This window comes from Varanus komodoensis, unplaced genomic scaffold (assembly GCF_004798865.1).
Source record: "Varanus komodoensis strain SLA01 unplaced genomic scaffold, ASM479886v1 scaffold5, whole genome shotgun sequence".
Lineage (NCBI taxonomy): Eukaryota > Metazoa > Chordata > Lepidosauria > Squamata > Varanidae > Varanus > Varanus komodoensis.
In genome coordinates, this window is record NW_025336087.1 from 33,255,185 (window position 1) to 33,277,446 (window position 22,262).

The following is a 22,262-nucleotide window of genomic DNA, read 5'->3' on the forward strand; positions in this document are numbered from 1 at the left end:
ATATTTGCTGTAATGTATGCACAGACCACCAGGATAAATGTGTTCTCCAATGAATTTAGTGTGTGTTCCTTTGGGCTGAATTGTGGGTGTCAGTATTAGTTGGCATCCTAGCTTCCTGTTCAGAACTGTGGATGGTTAGTAATCTACTCCCTAGTCTGAAATTTGCAAGCTATCCTTAATAAAGCATGCTTTCCAATCTTCTCTTACTCTCATCTCTCTCTCTCTCTCTCTCTTAATGAAACTCTTGAGTTTGTAAATTAACCAGAGAAGAGAATTACAAGATTATAGATGAAATGTGGTAGATCTCTGGACAATTTGCAGTAGAACAATACGGATTTGTAACTTCTATCCATTTAAAGTAGCAGCAACAAAATAACTCCTTGTCTTCCTAATATATTGCTGAAGTGAAGAACATTTACATTAAACAGGGGTGTCTTTTTCTGAACTCTGTTTTGGACAGTTGTCCGGAACAAATTCCTGGGCTCAAAATTCTTTTATTTTCAATGATTGAATCTTGTACTTTCCTCTATTTGGCAGACCTCAAGATTTTGGTAGGTAGAGCCCTCAGACCTGACATCTGTCCATCCCTGTTATAGATGCCAAGGAACTTTGGTTCTTCAGTGAAAACGAGAAGGTGTTCCCAGCTGAGCTAAGAGCTTGGGATGGAACACAATCTAGTGGTCATAAGCAAGATGTTTACGATGTTCTTTATCCTGACTTCATTCAGCTTCAGGCAGTTAGCTTGCCTCTAGTCCCTGGCCACAGCCAGTCACTCAGTTAGGGGCAGATGAATTATAGTGAGGCTAAAATAGGATAATAGGACAGTAATGATAAAAATCCTGACTCATTTTGTCAGAACTCAAATGAAGTGGCTTAAACATTATGCATTTCGTTTCTGGCAGCTGCCCTGGTTTTCAGAAACCCATATAACTGTGGAGTATTTATTATAGAACAATTTAGATGGACACATTTCATTTGTTGTGAGGAATTTATCCTTCACAATTATGTAAGGTCCTGCTGAGATAGAATCTGTGTTAGAGTACTTTTTGAGTGTGAAGCACTACAGTGCCAGTATATTTTTAAAAATGCAGTCTTGCTCTGGCACCCACACTAATGTAAACAGCAGTGTCGATCAAAGGCCATGCACAGATGCCTAGCCTTGTGATTCCCGGAGGAGCATGCTGAGTATGAATGTGCACATCTGTTTTAACATTTCTGATTATAGTGTGCAGACATGAGCAGTAAAAGTCCTGGGATGATCAAAACCAGTGATCGAATCATTTTCAAAAGGTCTAACAAAGTGAATGCATTAATGAAGTAAGCTTATCTATATAAGTACAGCCATGCAAACACAGACAACAGAGAATAATTCCTGTATTCCTCAAAAGAACAGGTACCAGAGATGGTCAAATGTGTTTTGACCACTGGGTCCACTTTAGTGGTCTGGAATGTAAAATGATAAATAAAATAAATATATATCCATATAGGGTTTTTCCTATAAAACATTAATAGTGCAAAGCTTTCATAAGCAACTTGCTCATTTGCAAGGTGAAAACCATAGAAACTCTTCCAAGCTGAACATCAGTCCAGGAAAGGATAATTTTCTCTTGCCTCTGGTAGCAGTTTGGTTAACCTTGGTGTATGACCATAGCTGTTTCTTTTCAATATCAGAGCTATTTATCAATCCAGATAAGATGGAGGTCCTGTTGGTGGGTGGTTCAAGCTCCTGGGTAGGTGACTTGAGCCTTGCCCTGGACGGGATTGCACTCCCTCTGAAGGACAGGGTCCATAGCTTGGGAGTGCTCCTCCACTCGGAGCTGTCCTTGGAAGCCCAAGTGACAGCGATGGCGAGGAGCGCTTTCCTTCAGCTTCGGCTAATCTATCAGCTGCGCCCCTACCTGGAGGAAGATTGCCTAGCAACAGTAACACATGCATTGGTTACTTCCCGACTAGACTTCTGTAATGTGCTCTATGTGGAGCTACCCTTGAAGACAACCTGGATACTTCAGTTGGTGCAAAATAGAGCTGCCGGATTCTGTCAGGGACTGGGTGTTATTCTCATATAACTCCAGTCCTCTATCAGCTCCATTGGCTTCCCATCGAAGTTTGGGCTCAGTTCAAGGTGCTGGTTATTACCTTTAAAGCCCTAAATGGCTTGGGACCAGGATACCTGAAGGAACGCCTTTCTCCCTATTTGCCTTCCTGCCCCCTGAGATAGGCAACAGAAGCCCTCCTCCGGGAACCCTCTGTGAAAGATGTTAGGAGGCAGAGTACCCAGATGAGGGCCTTCTCTGCGGTGGCACCCTGACTGGAATGTGCTCTCCAGAGAGGTTCGCCTGGCACTGTCATTATATGTTTTTTGGCACCAGGTTAAGACCTTTTTATTTAATCAATATTTTAATATGTTTTAATATTGAATTTTATTATTGTATTTTATTAACTTGCAGCCAGAGTGAGTCGTTAATTTATTTATGCTGTTAGCTGTCCAGAGACATTAATAATTGAATGGCATACAAATTTTATAACTAAATAAATAAATATTTATTTATTAATCTATTTATCTAAAACTTTTGTAGACCGTCCCATTACCAAAGTCTCAGGACAGTTTAACAATACAAAATGTAAATAAATAAACACAGGATCCTAAAATTTAGCTAATACTAAAACCCAAATTAAAACAGTCATTTTAAATATTGGGAAAATAAGAAGGTTTTGGCCTGGTGCCAAAAAAATAAAGTGATGGCGCCTACACACTCATAGTGGATCCTTTTGCGCTTCATAACAATCAAATGCTGATATGTTTTGGCATGTGTTTACAGCATATTTGGTCTGGCAAGATCCATGAACTGATTGATCCCTGACTCGGAGGCGATACCGCAGAGGAATTCTTACACCGCATACTCTTATATTGCTTATATTTAAATGCCTGCACTTATATAGATAAAATTGTTCTATTAGACCTTTTGAAAATTATTCATTTTTACTGGGGGTTTTTCATCCTAGTCTCTTTAGTGCTCTTGCTTGTTGTGCCGAGATTTTTCCCCTGCTTAGTTTGTTATAGTACGTACACATCCTGGAACCCACAGTGCTGTGCTGCAAACGTGAGCAGAATGGAAGGATATGCTGCTGTTTCAATTTGTCCTTTTCCCTTTCCTTTTTGTTTTTCTCAGTTTGCTAACTGCATGTGTGCCTCTGTGCAGGACTGAGTGTTTAAAGAAAAGTGTCATTTTATACTGTTGTGCTGCTATGTAGCCTTGCAGTGAGAAACAGTCACACAAAAGAGGAAAAGATGCACTTGGGGAGAAGGTGGTGAGGCCACAGTGGCCTGCTAATCCCATGAAAATCAAAAGATCAGGGAAGGAAAAATGGAGCGTAAAGAGGGCGAAGGGAAATATTAGAAAAACAAATTATTCAGCTTTGAAGCTGCAGTAAGAGTTATGATACTAATGAAATGGCACACACAGACCTTTGTAGTACTTGGAAACTGCAAGTACTGGAAAGTCATGGAATTAGTCTGAGAAACTGAAATGCTGAAGGAGAAGGTACACCAACAAGACAGGCTTAGGTGTGCTTCTTGCGACTTCTGCGTTAACCAGACATCAAATTAGCAGGATGAGACCTGTGCAAATTGGCCTAGCTGAGACTGCTGCCGTGGGACTTCCACACATGTTCCTATTGTTGTTGTTGTTAAATGTGCCACTAGCAGGAATGAGGCATGAATTAAGCTAGAATGTTTGGGTTTCATAAAAGAATTACTAATTATCACTGTATTTTACTACCAGGAGGGCGTTTTGTGGTCAGGTGCTTTTCATCCTTATTTCTGCATAGATTTTTGCACATTTCTAAATGCACAAATTGTTCCAGGTATATTAATGAAAGTCAGTTTCGTGCAGTTTCTCCTACTATGTGGACTTTTCTCAAGATGAGTTACAGCAAATATTTCACAAACATGCAGATTTTGTTTAGCATGGCTTGGAAGGGTGTTGAAATACGGATAGTGAAAGCACTGCTTGTGGAAGGAATGAAAAACTTCTGGAAGGATATAACCAATGATGGTTCTATATTTAGATACAGAACATATAATAGTCAAAGTGGAAGAAAGTTTGTGAGTATTGATGTAAGAGTACACAAAAGAAACAGTGATTAATTTATTTGGTCACAAAATGTATTTATTACCATAATGAATATTCCCATCTTTTTGTTCTTTATTAGTTATCTTGTCACTGTTTTCTTTAACTGAACAAATTTTAAATACATATTTTTTTAATTCAAAGCACCAATCCCAACAGAATGGATGATCTACATAGAGTCTGTACATTGGTTCAATCAGTAGTTGTACAACTTAACTGTTGTTTAGTTTCACAAAATAGCAAAGAGAACTGACAGAGAGCTTCTTTGCATGTAGGAACAACTTCATTTTTGTTTGTTTGTTTTTAAGTAAGGCAGAGTGATCAATTGGATAGATTTAAACCCTAAAATTTGGAATGTTATGTGTAATCTAGATTCTGTCTCTGAGAAGACAGGAAAGGGCTGATTTAGCTCTTACAGCAGCAACTGTGGCCACTGGAAATAAGCCATACAGCTGCTGTAATATGCAAAAGCTGTTTACCAATCTCACTGCATGGAAATTCTCTGTCTTAAGAAATGTGGAAACTCTGCACCGGGCAAATCCAATGTATGTGATGTTTCACTTACATGCTGCAACATTTCCAGAAGGGGCTTCCATATCACTTTTTTAACATTTAAAACAATCTGAAGAGCAACTTGAGAATGTATAGTAGACCTGCAAAGCTGTGAAAGAGTTTTTCTTCTTTATTAAAGCTCACTGATGTAACAGCCAGAAGTTCAATGTGTGGTCACATGTTGAAGGTCTACATCCTGTCATGGGATCTTGGATCTAAATTACAGGTTTGGAGATAATTGCTTCTTTTTAGGGCTTATGGCATTAGTTTCCCTGGGAAAAACTCTGCATCCCAGAGTTCTGACTTTCAGCATGCTATAGAAGCATTACTGGTGCATATGAGGAAGGAAGAAATACCTAACCTTACTGGCACAATGCAGTAAAGGTGCATCCTTCCTATCAAGGAAAGGATAAGAGAGCCATGAGGAGGTACAGAGGACAGGGATGAAGAGACCCACCCAGAGAACTAGCAGTGATCAGAGATTTATGGATTTTGCAATTACAAGTCAATTTCGACCTCTTGGGGTGGGGGGGGGGTCCATGCATTTGCTTAAACAATTTAAGAGTAGTAGAACATGAACAGGTTGTTAAAGAAGAAGACAGTCGTTTATAGAGGGAGTGGCAATGGGAAGAGATTGTGGAGAACTAGAAATGAGGAAGGATGGCTGGGAAACAAAGATGGTATCCTCTGAGTAGAGCTTCACCTCTAAACATGACATTTTACTGATTTTAAAATTGGTTAGTCTAATGCTAATTGTGTTCAATATACAGTATGATGCTATGTAGCATGTTGCACATTTTATTGAAATGCATTCATTAAGGAGGTTTGATTGTGGAATTTGCAGGAAGGCATTCATAGCTCTAGGGACATGTTCCCAATAGCAGTCTCTAGTTACTTAACATCACAAGTCTGAAAATTATAGCTGTGTCATAAAAAATGTGATCTTTCTAAAGAAGAGCAGAATGAACTCATAGCCATAGAAATTAGTTACAAACTGTGCACTCTAATCATGTCTCAAGGCTATCTCCATGCTTGTGTCGGTATGGGACAGTGATATAAATTAAGCACTGATCAGTAAACAGCTCCTTTGGGCTAAATTTGTATTTCTTGGTTAAAACTTAACATTCAAATAAAGTAGAATAAGTTTAAGTTCTGAGCACCCCGTAGTCAGTGCTGTTTTGCCCTGCTGGTGATGGGGAAAATTGCAGATTAGGGATGGGAAAAAGCAGACATGGAATAAATTTGATGAATAAAGCCAGTTGTGCTAAACCTATCTCTCAACCATATTTAGTTAGCTGAGTCATCAAGTCTGCAATGGGGCTTAGTCCCCAGCACAACAGAGTTTACTTCTGAATAAATATCTGTGGACTCACAGTGGTATATGTTTTATTACTTAATCATGTTTTTCATGTCTACACACTAGTATGCTATAAAAAGCAAGGTATAATATGTTGCATTTCAAACTTCTTGTCAATTGTCAAGTTCTGTCTCATAGCCCCTTTTTAAAAAGTAAGTTCTAAACAATATGTACTTTAAACATCCCTATGTTAATAAGAAAAAATACTGCCTGCTTTTCATTAACTTCAGAACCCTTTCACACAAAAAATGTAATCCTGCATGGCTGGCTGGCAATATCAGAGGTTGTAGAAGTTTCACTATCTGAACAAGCATAGATTGACCCCAAAATCAATAAATCAGTCAGTCAATAATATAGGGAAACTTTCACCGCTCAAGTTTCTCGAAATGCAAACTTTTGCTTTTGTTCTCAAACACAAACTAATGAATAGGTTGGCCATTTTAGTAAACTAGTTAAAGCTGATTTCACAGTAAATGTACATTCTTTGAGAATGAAACAGGGAAGGCAAAGTCAAATTCACATAGCATGGTAAAAGCGCAAGTTCATTCTCAAGGTCAAGAACGTTTTACTTTTACTTTACTTGAGCCAGTATTGAATATATTAATAGGAAAACCTGGGATGACAGAAATAGGAATGTTGGATTGGATAGGAGAGTTCTAGATTGCTTAATATTCCTACTCATCCATAAATTTTCTTGAATTGCATGAGCAAGGCATGCTACCTCTGCCTATCTTTCCTCTGCCTATCTTTCCTCACTGGGTTGTTGCTTGAGTACTTATAAGCACAGCAGAGTATAAGTTTATTTATATCATTACATTTTTATACCACTCAAGAGCTGAAACTCTCTGGGCAGTTCACAAAATTGCCCAGCTGAATTGCACCAGTAAATTAGCAATAGTATGCAGATGATGTTATAAGCTACAGTGCAAATTGATGAAGTATCTCTTGCATATCTTCATTATAAAGCTACTTGATAGAAAGCAATGATTGCATATAAATGGGGTGAGGAAAATCAGTGTCACTCTGCACTGTAATATTGTAAGTCAAGGGGAAAGTTTATGTAAGAGAGTTGTATTAATTTCCATTAAGGCTGATCGCAAGTTTCTCTTAACAATTAGCCATGTGGATGCTTTAGTGTACATCCAGGTCAGAACAATCCATTCTTTATTAAATGCCATGTGGACATTAATGTCTAATGTGTAAATAGAAAATCTTTCAAAAGTTGATTTACAGAACGTAAAGATAATTCAGGGATTATGTAAGACTGCACTAAATTCTAATTTCAGAAGGATCATTGCTTTCAGCAGAAATGAATACTAAGTAAGGTTAATGCAAGAAGTGGTCAAGGTCACTAACAGATTTTGTTATCATTTTTATAATTTTTCTTTATAGAGAGCTTCAGGTTAAGTTTTATGAGCCCCCCTTACCCTAAGAGTAAAGTGAATAATTTTATTAGAGTGAACTTGCAGTGCTGATGTTCAAAAGGAATTTCTCTGCAATGTGCAAAGAGTTCCTACAGTGTCTGTATATTAATAAGTAATTGGAGTTCAGAGTTCATTTCTTAGGCTTGAACTTCCTCCTCCCCTTATAACTAACAGTAAACTGAAGCTCACAAAGTGACATCTTCGTATTGTGAGTTTCATTGCTCCTCCTCATAAGGGGAAATTTACAGCAAATTGATATGCTTCAGCTTAAAAAGGCTATTGTAGGGCAGTGGTTTCAACCATGGATCTGTGGACTGGTGCCGGTCCTCAGGAGATTTCCTGCTGGTCCGTGGGGGGGGGGGACTGCATCCCACTTGCCATGGACCAGCATAGTGGTTGGCTGTGGTCCACCACCTCTTCTTCAGTTGGCATTGCTTTCGCAGGGGATGCACCTGTGCTGCCAGGGGAGGGAGGGGAGAGACAGCTCAGTGGGAGCCCACTGGGAGCCACACTGTGCCAATTTCAGTATTTTGTTTCTTGGTTGGCATTTTTTATTGCTCGATTTCTGGTTGTTTCGCAGAATTTTCATTTTTCTGGTATTGTGTTTGGAAACTAATACACAGAATACTGTATTATGAGTATGGTGCTTTTTGTTTCTGCCTCAGTGATCCCTGAGGTTATTTTCCTGCTTGTGCCAGTCCCCAGCTGTGAAGAGGTTGAAAACCACTCTTGTAGGGCACAAGAGAAGGGGTTGGTAACTTGTTTGTGGCATCATACATCTTCATGACTATTTTGTATTGAAGATATCTTAAATAAAACTTCAGCAGCATGAAATGCTATCCATTATTAAAACATCCACAGAAAACCATAGTTCTCTGGGGATGCAAAATAGCAATGTCAGTTTCAGGATGCTTCAGTTGAAGACTTTTATTCTGTAATTTTCTGCCATCATTAATGGGATTTTGTGGAAAATCCAGATAAAATCACGATGCATTAATAATTACACAGTTTTCCCCACAGTGTGGATATTAAATAGGAAACCTGCTTTTAGCTTACAGAAGAGCAAAGACTGGAATCATCTGGAAAGTATCATCATCAGAAATTATTCTTTGCCACAATATTGAATAGATGCACAGAAAACAAGATGTAGCAGAGCTGTGTTCTGAGGAATTTTCAAGCTCAGACAGACATTTTTCACCTGACAGTCCACAGAATGACTCATTTTAGATCTGGAGAGAGATTTAAGCGTATGGCAGAACTTTTTTGATCCTGGGGGAGATTAAAGCATATACCTACATTTCCAGTTGAATGGAATGGGTCTGACAGGTACTTAACTTTTCCACGACTGCATCCCAAATTACTAATGATTTCTGTTTATTGTGCCCTTATAGAAGTGTGTACTGTTGAGTTCTTTCTCCTTTTAGACTTCTAAGCTCCAAAGATGGCAGTTTCACAGTTCTTTTTGTCATTACTAAGGCTTTTCACCATTTATAGCTGGTAGCATTATTGAATTTTATTCTTCAGGAATATTTCTGTCAAGTACTAATTGAATTTTGTCATCTTATCTTTTGTAATTAATTGCCTTAGCTGCTGTTATGGATTCTTTGCTCTTATCCATTTCAAAGCTAATAGTTCACTTCAAGTTTGACCTGTAAATGTGAGTGCTCATTTTGTTTCAATCTTGCCTTTTCCCTTTGCTCTGATAGCTTTCTTGACATTCAGCAATGTATAGAGTGGCAGCATGCGAACTAGGTCCTCAGAGAGATGAGGCAGAATATGATTAACTTTACATTTTGTTCTCACGATATTAATTCAGGCTTCTTAAGTAGAACATTTTATGTTGAAGTTACTTGCACAAGAAGTTTGCTAGAAGTTTTCCAGTAAGAAGAAACATGGCTGCTTTTAGGTATATGAGAGTTGCCTTTGCATATTTTCAAAGCACTGTTACAAACTTCGGTGATAGTGCAACTTGAAAACGAGCTTCGATTTGTGAACCTCATTTATATTTGCAATGGATAAAATGTAACCTTTGCTGCTATTTCTCTCATCTCCTGACTGATTTTGAACAACTGCTAGGTGCAGCCTTTTTAAAGAAGCATCTGTGATTTTTATTTTTTTGCAAGAATCTGCTTGATTCCGTTTGCCATTTTAAAAATAATTTAGGTCCCCGTCCCATTTCTTTTCTCCCACTTTCTACCCTAACCAATGCATTTCAAAGTTTCAGCAGTTAGGTTTCCCTGAAGGGTCTACCTAAAGAGAGATTGCCAGAACTCCTCTGTGCAGTATGGTCCAGAGCTTGAGTAATATTTCATGTGAGACAAAATGCAGGAGCAGGACAGAAGTATAAAAGTCTGAGTTACTGTACAGGTATTGTTACATATGGTACATTTTTCACTATACATGCAACAACTGCATATCTTTTTGTGTATTCGTAAAAATATTTCATACTTCATATTTTCTCTAGCTACTTAGTCTTTCCTCAAGCTTCATGGGCCACTTAAATAATGTGGAAGTGGACATTAATTATTTGTGGCGTGTTGGGTATTGTGACTGTTTGAATTTTCGCAATGTGAATGTTCCCATGTTGAATAGTGCTAGGCGCAGCTTGACTCATTAGCCACCTGTTCAGTGGTCGTCACCAGGTCAAATTCTCCTTCTTCTGCCCTGAAAGAACTGGGGACAGGAGGTGTGCTTTCTTTGAGATCACTTGCTTTACAGTTGGCCCATGTGGCTTTTGCCTTTGCAACATTCCAGAACAGTAAAAGATAAATGATGCTTTATCTTCCTTGAGTTTTTTGCTGAACTGTCAAGGCCTCTGATCAAACAGAGGCCATACAGATTTCTTGTGGGAGAAATATCTAAAGGTATAGGGCTGCTCCCCAAATTCCTTGTCCCCAGTGCCTGCCAGTCTGATGAAACTTGATGGTGAGCCTTTGAGAAGGACCTAAGATCTTATTACTGGAAGGTTTGCAGTTGGTCTTTCAAATAACCTGATTTTAAACTCTATAGAGCTTTAAGCATCATTACCAGCACTTTAACTGAGCCAAGAAATGCATAGGCAGCCAAAACGAGCAGGCCTGGCATGAGGCAAGTAGGTTCTGAATACCCCCACAAGCAGCCAAGTGCCTGTGTTGTGTCCAAGTGGCCGTGTGTTGATGGTTCTAAACCAGGGGTGTCCAACCTTTTGGCTTCTCTGGGCCACACTGGAAGAAGAAAACTGTCTTGGGCCACACATTAAATACACAAACACTAGTGAAAACTGATGAGCAAAAAAAAAAAAAGTCTGTGCATAACTTTTGTGATATCTGCTGCCACCATGCATACCAATAGTGAGCATACGTACATTTATTTTACATGACATTGTGACAAGACATTGTCATCTACCAAGGACACACTTTAGGAGGTAAATATTTTGTATTTTGATTGTTTTGCATCTGTATTTAGCTGCTGAAGGAGCCAGGTATTTAATTAGCAGTTTGCTCTTATACCAAAAACAAGTTTAAAATTAAAGGTAGATATCATTGGGTGAAGCACCACAATATCCATCCATGGACCTTATCTGCACAATCAATTTTCCCTTTGCTCTGCAGTATGCAGAGTTTCACCCACCCCAGCATATTTCAGTGGGTTAGAGAACCCCCAGAGGCAGAATTGGGAGGTTGTGGGAGGGAGAACAACAGAAGTTTAGCACCGGACGGAATCCTACTTATGTTTGCAGTGCTATATGTGGGTATATGTATATAAATAGCGGAAATGCAGTAGAGCTGATGCAAACCTAACGAAAATATATGTGGAGGTTTGAGATTATATTTATGGATAGTGATTCATCATTTCTTCCTTTGCTTAACCACTACAATCTCTTTGAAGTTGGATTAACGTATATCTAGATGGATCTGCAATAAAAATAATCCATAGCTTTATGGCAACTTTCCTTGTAATATCCTTTTGCTTAGTCAGTAAAATACACCTGCTTTGTTGAAATTAGTTTTACTGGACTCAATTTACAATGTTACATAGAGATCTCATTACTAACATGCCTTTGTGAATAATAACTATTTTTAAGGAATAGCTAGAATGTGAGGTTTCTATAGAATGTATATCAGGTTACATTAATGGGAGCATGGATTTCCTCCCAGATTCCATTTTAACACTGAAATCAACCTGGAATATGTTTCTAGGACTGCACCTTATTGATTCTGGCTTTCATTAAAGATTTACTTGTTTCAATGCTGACAATTGCAAAACCACAAGCAGAACTAGGATACTATTTACATACCGTTTATCCTTTATCATATGAAGGTAGATTTCAGGTGCAATTTAGTACAGGCAGTCCCCGGGTTACAAACAAGTTCCATTCCTGAGAAAACAAATTGTTCTTTAAGTTGAATTTGTATGTAAGTCAGAACACACATCATCAGATCTCCACATTTGTGGGGGTTAGGGCTGCTGGACCCCACAAAAGTAGAAAAACCACAAACATCTCTGGGGCCCTCCCACCCAAACTCACCAGTGATGCCTCTTTGCAGCAACATAATGCTGGAGAGATTTCCCTCTCTAGATGGGCAGGGCAGGAAGGCATACCTTGGAGGCTTCCCTCTCTCCCCTTTCACTTCCTCTCTATGGTGATGACAATTTCCTGCAGCAAATTAAAAATAAACTGCTTAAACTGCTTTAGGGCAGTTTGTTTTTAACATGGACATTTGTAACACAGGAACTGCCTATACTAAGTTTCAGATCCACACGTGGTCATTAAGCAATCTGGATGACCTCAGTCCAGTCACTGTCTCTCAACTTATCTCACAGACTTGTGGTGAAGAAAAAATGTGTGTTGGGAGAACTAGCTATACTGTCATGAGCTCCTTCGAAGAAGGGCAGTGTGACACCCCTAGAAGACCCTGGCCCCTAGAGGTCACTAGGTAAGTAAATAACTTTATCCACTGTGTCCATACATCTCGTCATATTTCCCAAAATAGCCTGCTGCCATTGCCCACTTATGTGCAGAGAGCAGTATTTGGCTATATACATCAGGACCAGGACACAGACAATTAACAGTAAACATTTATTTATTCCTTGTTCAATAAAGGAATTGAAAATGGCTCAATTGGGGACCCTGTTGGGGTTTCTGGAATGTCTGAAACATTACTATCAATGCTTACAGATTATAACACTTTGTCTGGTGCTTTTAGTTTGATTAGCCATCTTTTACACTTGTAGGGTACCCTTTCTCCTTCCCTTTCTCTGTTCCTTACGCATGCGCACACATGATCTATATTTCTAGTCTTTCATCTTCATTAGATTTAAAACATTGTATGCTGCTTCAAAACTTTTTCGTGTTAAAGGAAAGTTGGTAACTGTTGCTACCTTAGGTATTCCTTGTCAAATCAATACAGAAGTGAAAGAAATTAAGTTGTGATATTAAGTGAATTAATACAGTGATAAAATGGGTATTTGTCTCTAGTCTAGATGCAACTGTGTTTCCCTCTTTTATTACATTAATTAGCTTTTAGTTGGAATGTTATTTATATTCTTGCTTGTATATTCCATGCAGTAATTCAACTAAGTTTGAAATAATTGCCTGTGCTCCTGTATGGCACAAGGTAGCAAGAAAATTATGTGTAATCAGTCTGTTCTTTGAAGAACAGAATTATATAGCTTTGAAGCCTTGCGAAATAGCAAATAATGCATTATGCCCACTTTCAGAGCATGGTAATATAAATAATTTTGAAGCTCTCAGAAGTCTGGATTGTCATCATCCTTCTACTTACCTACATGACTGTCGATTATGTGCTGTACGATAAAACCGAAGTTGTAATATTTTTCTAATATTATCAGTATACTTCTTTTTGTCTATTGCACTGATAGGCTAAGGAAACTATCGACTGTTAATGTATTAGATATTAGAGTTAACAGAAAATGAGCACACTCAGATCTTTATGAATGGTCTTAGTTTCAGACAGCAGGTGAAAAGCTCCATGGAAAGAAAATTAATTCCTTCCGGTAATGCATGCTCAGGAAATGATTCTTATTATTGTTGCTCTGAAGTTCACCTTCTGTGGTTGAAAATGCTGGAAAATTGGATATAACATGTTGCTACAGGGCTAGGCAGTTTTTAAAATATGTGCCACTGGGTTTTGACTGCCTAAGACAGTGTCGGGCAAATGGTAATATCCAAAACTATAAAGGGTAAAGATGGAATAAAAGGGAAAAATCATATACAAGTTAAATTAATCAAGTAGAAGGTGGCTTGTTTTATTGGTGGTTTTAATTAAGCCTTAGGTGAAATTAAATGCAGATGGTATTCAGGTAATCTGACAAGCTAACCCTTTTATCTTTCTGTCTGAATTTATGTGTAGTTTTTAAATCTTGAGTATGTATGTGTTGGAAGAGCAACTGTCCCCAAAAGTAGTCAGGTCCCTACAGAGTCTGGTTGGCCCCATAAGTTTTTTGAAATCCCATTTCTTACCTTGATCTGAGGCTACTGTGAGCTTGGAGCTGGGACTCAAGAGTATTTCCCTGCTGCCCCTTTAGCTGGCATGAAAAGAACCATGCTTGCTGCAGCTCTGATATCAGAAGAACGATCTTGTGTTTTTCACGGTTGAAAGTGCATGGAGGCAGCTTTCAACTCCACACTCTTCCCACTGTCCATAGGATACCCATAATCCTCTGTGTTTGGAAGTTTATGGCCTGCCTCATTGGATTATGCCCTAAATAAATAGACAGTGAGATGTCACCTTGAATTTTGTTAAATACAGTTTGTAAAATGCTTTTAAAGTAAACTTTGGACTTGGCCCTGCTACTATATCAACATTTTTGGATTGGATTAAATTACAAACATGCTTCCTATAGGCTTCTAGGAGAAAGATAATAGGGAGGAGGACTGAAGTGGGGAAAATTGGGTATAGGAAGGGTTCTGCATTTATCACCCATCCTACACCTCAGCTGCAACTCATAATCTTATCACAAAACTGAGGTACCAACAGGAGTTTGCATTCTGCTTGAATCTACATGCAACTGCAGGATAGAACATGGCTCTAAGTGACAGTGTTAATTAGAGTATGGTATTTTCTCTGCCGACAGCATTGGAAATGATTGCAATGGTGCAACAATGAGCATTAGATTATGGTTATGTGACAAGTGTGCATTTATGCTGTCAATTTTTTATATGTCTCAAAACCTATTGGTGTCACCCAATATTTGATTATATTAGCTGTTTTGATTATATGACACACTCTGATTTCAGACAGTGGTAATTTCTCTACAAATAACTAATTAGTAGGTATTTAGAAGTATTCTTGTTATGCGGGAAACTGAACTATCTGCAAATCAGTAGTGCAGAAGCTCAGGTGCATGGGCTAAACCATGGCTAGAGTTCTGATCTGGAGTTTCTAAAATAACCACAAGCTGTTTTAATTTTATTAGGTCCATCAGTATTCAACAAAATATAATACATTTTAGGTAGTAATCCATTCCGAGTTGAAGATTTATCAAGTAAACTGAATTTTGATAAATTCACCCATGTTTATATTTCTTGTGGCATAGCTAAATAATTATAAATATTGAAACTACGGTGGCAGTTGATTTTCCAGTTTTAAGCTAATGTACATACATCTTACATTTATCACATTTTTAGTTCTTAGGATGCACAAGGATTACTTTTCCTTAAAAAGAATTTCTTTCTTTTTAAAGTAGAACGAAGGTGAACAGGTAAGGACAGTAATATGACAGTGTGTGGTAACTTACTAATGGTGACATTTATTATTAACATTTATAGACCACCTTATTTGCTGAAATGTGGTTAAGGAATAATTTCAATTGGCCCATATGTTGTTGTTGTAGTTGCCAGTCCTACCTAGCAATCTGGGAAGTATTTTCAGTTCTAACATTGAAATCCTTTTAATCCAAAGATATAATGAATTCCATATTTTCAGGGATGAAAAAAATAAGTGTAAATTTTCCCACAGTCCTCGTCTAAGATATATACCCAAGTAGAAGATATGTTTCCAAATATAAAAATGGCTTAATTAACCAGTCACTGTTATACTTTTGCTGCAGTTAAAACAACTGAACCAATTGAAAAGTTTACTAAGTTTAGTTATCTGTATACATGCATCCTTAGTGAACATTTATGACTATAATGGTATTGTGGGTATGAAGAGAAATTTAAAGTGTTTTCTGAAGTTCTTTGATGTTAGCTTATGTAAGTATCTGTCCTTTATTTCACATTGGCTGGTTTATTATTCATATATTAAATATTTGATTTTCTCTAGCTAGTCTTTCTGATCTGTATACATCAGGAATCTCTCCAAACTTGTCCTTTTTTGTGTTCTTTTGCACACAAGATGGAAAGCTAAATATTTTCAGTGTTTAGGGAGAAACAAGCCTATTGAATATTAGAAACAAACCCACCCCCTCTTCCCTTCTGACTTTGGCTGGGTTAAGAGCCAGATATACTTAAGTCATTCTCTTATACTTCTGGAATTTTAATTATAGTCTCAAGGTATTGGTAAACTTCTAGAAAGCTATAAACCACTTAATAATTTACGTTATACAACTTCCTTTCCATACAATTAATGGCAAGCAATTTTGGCAGTAACGTGGTAGGCTAAACTTCACATTGCATACAGAATCATGTTTGTGTCAGAAGTTTAAAAGTATTGGTTTGCACTAGACTTAATTATGCTTAGAGTAGACATATTGAAATTAATGGGACTCAAGTACTATTGACTTACTTAAGTTGTTTTTAATGGTTCTACACTAATAATGACTAAGTTTGGATTCAACCCATGGATTTTTTTTAAAGTGACATCAGTATTGAAAAAATCCCATATGGGTTTGCTAAATTGTTGACCCTTTGCCCAGTCTAAGTAAAAATCCATGGTCCAACAGTAACTACTTTATTCCCAAGCATAGAAAAGCAGATAAAATGTAACCTGCCAACCACCAACATAATGGCCTTTATTTCCTTAACAGTTCTAAGATTATAGTGAATCAAGCATATTGTACTGCTTTTGCTTAGAAATGGACATAGTCTGTTTTCAGTGTGTGTCAAGTTTTCATGTGTTCATACCTGTATTTCATCTGATTTTTGAGATTTAAGAAATGTATGAAGTTTGTATTATTTGTATATTGCCTTTTTATGTACATTATTGTATTATTACAAGCTAGGTATTTTCAATGCATTTTACTTGCCTTATACTCTTGTATGTGCAGTTAGGAGTGTGTTTTAGACAGGAATAGCCTTGAAAGGAGTGTTTCAATCCACTTAGCAGTCTAGGAAGTGTGAATAGAAAACCACAGAGCTGATGAAATCCTCAAGCATTCCTTGTTTGTCTAGATGGCTTGATCTATTCATTTATTTTGGACTGTGTGGAGAGACCAAATTAAGTATAGAATTGGGTGCCACTCCTTGCAGAAATGGCAGCATTAACAAGGTGAAGAAGGGCTAACTTGAGTGGATGGTATTAAACTAAATTGACATAAATCCGTATATAAGATAGCATGTCACATTTATTTTGATATTTCAGTTTCCTTTTGCTAGCAATGTCCTTTTTTCTAGGTTCTGTGTCTTGAGCATGTTCCTGTTATTCTGACACTTTTTCAGACTTTTCTGAAACTAGCAGTGCTGCAGTATGAAGATCCTAATAACAACAACATCATAAAATTACAGTTCTGGAAGATACTCTCCATTCTTTCAACATTTAACCAAGTGGAAATCCTTTAGTCCAAGTGGAAATCATGTGATAGTAGCAACAAATATTGTATTGTCAGTGTAGTCTGAATTGTGTGGATGAAGCACCACACACATGGATGAGGCAGATTAACCCATTAGAATGGTCCTCGTGAGGTTAATATAGGTCCAAATCTTGCAATTTTTTTTCATGGTGATTGGAGAATGGGTCCCACAGACGATGGTTCAAGAGCTGCACTGTCAAGATAAAGATGCCGGTTTAAGTGCAAGATAGATCAGATTCTTAAAAGATTACTGCCACAATCACTCTCCCTTATGGCTTTCTTCACAAATATGCCCTGCTAATAATAGATCACTTTTTCCTACTTTTTCTCCCAACATTATCTTATGCTTGTTTTATCCATTTATGGGACACTGAGAATCTCTTCTAGCTTTCAAAAAACATATCCCTTTGTTTGAAGGAAGTGATGTTCACTTGCTAGAGGATCTTAGATAACACAAGCCTGTTCTAGGTAAGCAAGTGTTTCAACGTTGCATCCGTAACTGTTCTGAAAAGTAAAGACTAGCAGGGGGAAGGAGTTGTTTACTGACTCAGACAATCTGATTCCATCTCCTTCTGCTCCAGACTCTGTTGGTGCCTAGTTAGAAGCTGTTATCTATGAATGAGCTCCCAGCCCAAGTCTTCATATAGCCTAAACACTGTTGAGCCATATGCTTATGTTTCTATGATGTTATTTAAGGATGATATTGCTCAATATCAGTACAGGCTCAGAACTACATCTGAAGAACCGATTTGAAACTACAAGGCTTTCTTGGTAGTTGTTGTCATTGCTATGCCATTTAGGCTGCAATCCTATATACATTTTCAAGAGAATAAGTCCTGTGCAACTCATTAGAGTTGACGTCTGAGTAGACATGTATAGGGTTGTATGGTTAGTGTAATATTTCAAACTAGCTGCGGTTACACACTGATGCATGAAAGGTTATGAGTTGGATCCAAACTTTGTCATGCTTATGGTAAATCCATTAAAATAAATGGGCACAGGAGTCATGAGCGACATAAATTCCACTTAGTGGTGTACTCTGGATGCAATCCTTATGTATGCAACTACAGCAGAAGGTCACATTGGCTTTAACTTTTTCTGGAATGCTTTAATATGTTTTACATTTTTAAATGTGTTTGATTTTTTACATGGCAGAATGTATGTGTTGTACATTGTCCATGGAACATTTTCAAACAATTTTATGTTGCATTACTATTTAAACTATTTGTTAATATGATATACTTGAGATATTTTAAAAACAAAAAGACATTTGTCTAAAAATAATTATTTGCATGATCTTTTCCTAACATTGACTCCTTAAGGCACAGATGGGCAACTTGTAGCCTTCCTGGTGTTTTTGCACATAACTTCCATCAACCCTAGCTAATACAACCCATGGAGAGAAATGATGGGTATTGTTGGCCAAAACATCTGAAGGTACAAAAATTGCCAAACTCTACCTTAAGATTTATGCATTTTGGAATTATATAGTGAATCTTTTGGGCACAAGCAGTGTTAGTTTTCTTTGTAATTATTTATTGCAAGTGCAGCAACTGGGAAATTTATCTTGCATTTAAATTAAGTTACATGTGTGATTCCAAGTAATTCTAGATTCATGGGGCCATAGATCAGTGTCAGCCTAGTTCAATATACTTCAGAAGGTATAAAACAGAGATTATCCTAAACCTTTTAAAGATGAGCTAAATCATCCTTTGTATTGTATTTATATTCTTTCAAGATTCATGCATGCAAGCTGCAGTTTTTGTATTAGTATTTATGATACGATACCATATAGCAAACACAAATGCAAATATATTTGAAAAAGTTATGCCATAAAAACTTTCTTTCGTTACACCTAGAATGTTCCTTAATCTTCTCTGCTTTCTACAGCGCCATGTTTCATCTCATGGCAATATATTCACTGATATAACAATAATCTCAGGTGACTTTTTGCACATACTGACCTGGATAAATGTGCAAAAACATCAAATCAGAGAAGGGTTACACTAAAAGCCCAACTTGTCTTATCTCTTTCTCAAAATTTCAAGACATGCATGCCAGGCCCAAGTTTACAACTTGTAGAGCATAGGATGCTATAAGGAAAAAGTACACTGACATGCCAAGAAGAGAGAGCGCAAATGCTCTTCAAAATCTGCTATGTTGCAGCATAAGGTGAAACTACAAGGGAAAAGAAATTTTTTATTCTTGAGATACGTGAAAAGTATCTTTAGGATAAAGAATCCTTTCTGTGTAGATGGATAGTTGTTACTGAATATTTGTGTACTGATACTTTGTAATAGAATGGATCTCCAGGTACAAAATACACCTACCCTTTATCAAGTTTACACCTGTATATTTGGGAGAGTATTAAATCCTGCTTGTATATATTTTAGAAAGGAACACAGCAAATGAAGAATGCGGCTCTAACATCACAGATCCGCACAGGTGGGCAGCTGCCAAGGCCCCAGAAGCTCAAAGAGATTCAGCTCTGCCACTGCTTTAGCTTCTGTCGTTGCGCTCCTTTCTGTCCTGTTCCAGCCCTCCTCCTTCCCCAGCTGGCCCCACTGGCAAAAAGAAAGTGCCATGACAGTTTGAGCGACCAGCCTATAGAGCCCAATGCCAACGTTGATTGCCTGATGTTTTGTGTAGCAGGACCAATCAGACACTGCCTTGTGGGAGGGGTTTGGTGCTGGGAAAGTGGGTGGGCCATAAGCAGCACTGTGCCCAGGGCCCACTGGAGGCCAGAACTGGCTCTGAGTAGGTGCATGAACACTCCATGTTGTTTGGGCAGAGCATGCATTTTGTACTTGAGCATCCATGCCAGAGTTCATAAAAACAATACGATAAGCCAGCCAAGTATTGCTGGGGAAGGAGAAGAAAGGCATGTGTGTGGATGTGTTTGCACAGGTGCTTTTGCAGGGTAGAACCTTGCAATGAAAGCTGAACCTCATTACAGAATTAATAGGTCAATGTGATAGTTTTTGAAGTGGGTTGACCCTTGACTTCTTTCCTGCAGTAAAACAATTCTACCTTGTTTCTCTTGCATTTTTATATCCCAGTTGTTTCTCATGAAAAGTATACAATATTTATTACTTTTTGAGGTTTTTTGTAACAATGAATCATGAAGAAATTCACTTGTGGAGTTTTTGCTATGACTTTGGGAGTAGATCACTGAGATTGAATGTTAGGTACTTGAGACATTTTTCATCCACACAAATAATGATAATTATGATAACAGTGATTTAAAGTGTAGTATATATCAAGTCAAAAACTAACACTGACTATTAGAAAATATGTTTTCCATAATTTTTTATAAGGCATTGTACTTTTAACCAATGTACAACAAGGCTTTAGCAGATGACTTTGGTAACTTCTGATTTTATGAAAAGATGAGAACTTTAAACAATAGTTTTGAGTAATTAATAGCACTTTAGAATGAATTTTGAAATTAATTATAGAAGTTATTCAAGCTAAATTGGAAGGTAAACTTGAAGATACAACCTAAGGAAACTAACAATAATGAAAACAATTCCACTTAAATGCTTGCATAGTCATTTATATGGGGAAATCTTCTAAGAAACACTCTTTTCTAGAAAAGGTATTTATAGAAAAAAGGTACTGCCATGTTTTTCTATAATTGTTCAGGAAACTGCAGTGATTCTAAGAACTTGAAATTTAATCCTTTTTCTATGCTCTGAGAAAATATGAAACAGCTAAAAATGAGTAAAAACTTTAAAGGTTCCTGTTTCTTTGTACTCAGACAACTGTAAAGTAATGTTTAATCTTCCTTTTTAATTTGTCTGCTTCTGTATTTTCTAAATGTCATGGTTAACATTTTCTAAAGTCAGAAAACCAGCAAAAGGATAATTGATGAAATTGTTTGAACATTTGACTGTGACAGGTTTACTCTGAGAATTCTATTCTCTTTCCCATCTATCCCCATCCCTTTTAACTTAGCCATAGGGCATTGGCCACACTCTTCCGGTACACTTAGCTTACTGAAATGGTTTGTGGGATGGGTGGGAATTGTACTAAAGGGCTAGAGCAAGAGTTCCCCAGAGAGGTCCGGCTGGCGCCGCCGCTATTTGTTTTTCGGCGCCAGGCTAAGACCTTTTTATTTAAAACTTATTTTAATTGTTAAATTATTTGTATTTATAGGATTTTAAATTTTTAGCTGAGATGCACTGGGGGTTTTTAAATAATTTTTTATTGTTATTATTTATGTATTTATGTATTTTGTTTCTGTTGTGAGCCGCCCTAAGGCTTCGTTGCGATGGGGGCAGCATAAAAATGTTTTAAATAAATAAATAATAAATACATACTTCATTTGCAGAATGTCTGAGGTTCAATCCATGGCACCCCATTTATGTATGTATGTGTGCATGTATTTTATATCCTGCCTTTCCCCAGCAAGGAACCCATGATGATTTACAGAATCCTCTCTACATTTTACACTCACAAGAACCCTGTGGAGTAGGTTAGGTCAGAAGTCAGGGATGGCCCAAAGTGAGCTTCATGGCTGAATGGAGGCAAAAACACACATCTCCCACGTCTCAGTCCAACATTTTAACCATTACATGACACTGGTGGGCAAATTAAAATTTTTGAGGCACCAGGTTCTATACAGGGCCTCCATCAGAGACGCTGGGGAACTCCTGCCTTTGGAATTGATGGTACTGGACTAGATGGACCAATGCCACCTCCAAGAGATAGCCCCTCCAAGGAACACACAAGGACAACCCCCCTCTGCACACCTTTGAGCAAACTCCTTACCGAGACCTGCCTGGTGCTAACTCTACTATGCTTTCAGCATCTAGATAAGACTACCTCCTATTCAAGGGATTTGAAATCTCCAAATAGAACATGGGGCAGGGGCTTCTGTTAGCTGTTTCATTAACCTGTCTTAGTTTTATAAGTTATTTAAAATTCGCTTTTTAAATCTTTGTAGTGACATTTTATATTGATTTTGAGTTATTTCTATTTTATATTGTATTTTATTATGTTTTACGAATTGTCATACACTGCCCAGATAACTTAGTTATTGTGCAGTACAGAAACAAACTAAAA

General features: G+C 37.6%; 1 protein-coding gene across 2 annotated transcripts in view; it reads left to right on the forward strand.

The window, feature by feature from the left end:
* Nucleotides 1-22,262, forward strand: part of PRR16 (proline rich 16) — a 113,848-nt gene that overhangs the window by 61,014 nt on the left and 30,572 nt on the right. Inside the window, exon 1 of one of the 2 annotated variants that reach the window (XM_044446373.1) lies at nucleotides 12,146-12,379. The exons of the other annotated variant lie outside the window; for it this stretch is intronic. The gene's annotated coding sequence lies outside the window, so the exon portion shown is untranslated. Of the gene's footprint in view, nucleotides 1-12,145; nucleotides 12,380-22,262 lie in introns of those variants that run through there. 2 annotated transcript variants of the gene reach the window in all.